This window comes from Parus major, chromosome 9, assembly GCF_001522545.3.
Source record: "Parus major isolate Abel chromosome 9, Parus_major1.1, whole genome shotgun sequence".
Taxonomy (NCBI): Eukaryota; Metazoa; Chordata; class Aves; order Passeriformes; family Paridae; genus Parus; species Parus major.
Genome location: NC_031778.1, coordinates 23,514,218 through 23,516,321, shown reverse-complemented (window position 1 = coordinate 23,516,321; position 2,104 = coordinate 23,514,218). Strand labels below are relative to the sequence as shown.

At 47.9% G+C, this 2,104-nt stretch overlaps 1 protein-coding gene across 2 annotated transcripts in view; it reads left to right on the top strand.

The window, feature by feature from the left end:
• The window catches only part of LOC107208889 (schwannomin-interacting protein 1), a 36,893-nt gene that overhangs the window by 25,714 nt on the left and 9,075 nt on the right, over positions 1-2,104 (top strand). The gene's annotated exons all lie outside the window — the stretch shown is intronic.

Genomic DNA, 2,104 nt, shown 5'->3' with positions numbered 1-2,104 from the left:
CCAGTGCTCCTGTCAGCTGCCCCCACATCTGGGGGCTTCAGCAGGAGGATGTGGAGCTGCTGGAGAGAGCCCAGAGGAGCCCAGGGAGCTGCTCCAAGGGCTGGAGCCCCTCTGGAGCTGGGCTGGGAGAACTGGGAATGTTCACCAGGAGAGGAGAAGCTCCAGGGAGAGCTCAGAGCCCCTTGCAGGGCCTGGAGAGCTGGAGAGGGACTGGGGACAAGGGATGGAGGGACAGGACCCGGGGAATGGCTCCCAGTGCCAGAGGGCAGGGATGGATGGGATCCTGGGCAGGAATTGTTCCCTGGGATGGAATTCCCAGAGCAGCTGGGGCTGTCCCTGCATCCCTGGCAGTGCCCAAGGCCAGGTTGGACACTGGGGTTTGGAGCAGCCTGGGACAGTGGGAGGTGTCCCCATTGCAGGGAATGGGATGAGCTTTAGGGAATGGGATGAGCTTTAGGGAATGGGATGAGCTTTAGGGAATGGGATGAACTTCAGGGAATGGGATGAACTTTAGGGAATGGGATGAGCTTTAGGGTCCCTTCCAACCCAAACCATTCCAGGATCCTGTGACGTGTTGGCTTTTCCCTGGAGCAGCCCCTGGACACCGTTCTCATTCCCGGGCTCCTGCTGCCCTTCCGAGAGGGAAGGTCGAGGGGAAGAAGGAAAACATCCACCCTGGATTGTTCTGTTTTCCCCTTAAAAATCAAAAGCAGTTTTTGTTTAAAACCATTGTGAGAACTGAATTGTCCTCAGCTCTGCACAGAGCAGAAATACTTTTATTTTTTGAGTCAGTGCCAAAATACACATTCAGGTACCACGGGGTTATGTTTTCCTTGGAATTACCTTTACATTTTGAGGTATGAGCCATTATTCCTTCTATACCAAGTCAGAATATTCAATAGTCCAAACCTTCCTTGTTTCCCTTCTCCATTTATATTTTTCCATCCCCAGCTCTGGACTTTGAGCTCAGCTGTCAGGTAATTTATCCAAAGCCTGAAGTCCAGCTCCCTCAGGTATATTTTATTTCTTAGTAACTGCTCCCCATTTTATAATAACAAATAGGATTCTGGATTTCTTTATGGCTTATGGCTTGGAAAACAGGATATTCCCAGCTCAGTCCTGGGAGCAGAGTTATTGAGAATCCTCAGTAATGACCTGCTGGAGAAAACAAATTGCACATTGATTAAATGTGCAGGTGTCAGCCTGGGAGCAGTGGGAAACAGCACAATTCAAATCTGGAGAGATAGATGGGTCAGAAAGGAGGGAAAATGTCCAATTCTGCCCGGGTTTAATGGGAAAGGAGCAGCTTTTGGTGCCCAGGGAGGGGTGGGGATGCTCTGAGGAGGAGAGGTCCCAGCTGCAGCGGAGGTGGGGATGTGCTGTGGGAGCTGGGTCTCACTTGGAGCACAAGGAAAATCAGATTTAGATGGGAAGATGTGGGACAGGATCACCTGAGCTGGGAAAGGGGAAATTTCCAGGGTTTGGTGGAATATTGGTGCGAGGATGGGCACAAAGAGCTGGCACCAACCTCCCTCCTTCTGCTTCCAGTTCATTCAAAAACTCATTTCTCCTTATTTTATTTTCCCTGTTCTGCCTTCCCCAGCAGCTCTGGCTGTTTTTAATCCTAAATTTCCATGTGATTGAGGTACTGATTATTGAAAACTTCAGAAACCTGGAGCTCAGCCCAAAAACTCGGTACCACTTGGTGCCATGGGGTTTATCTTTATTATTTATGGGATTTGAAATAAAAGGAGTGAGGTTATAAATGGATTATTTTGGTAAGGGATTGACAATTTAAATGCAAGGTAATAATGTGTATAATCAGCACTGGAGCTGGAATGAAATCATTAGTTATTTTGGGTGAATAATTTGTGTTTTGTCACATTTCCTTGTACAAAAAGGGGTTTTATTTTTCCTGAGGTGGGATATGGGAAGCACAATTCCATGAATTCACCCCGTGGAAGCAGCCCAGCCTTGCCTGCTCCGTTTCCTTGTGTTGTGTTCTCTGCATTGGCTATTAAGTCTTATTTTCTAATTAAAAATTTGAGGCTTTCCAAGTGTTCCTTCCATCAATAACGTCCTGAATTTGTTGTCAGCGTTGGCA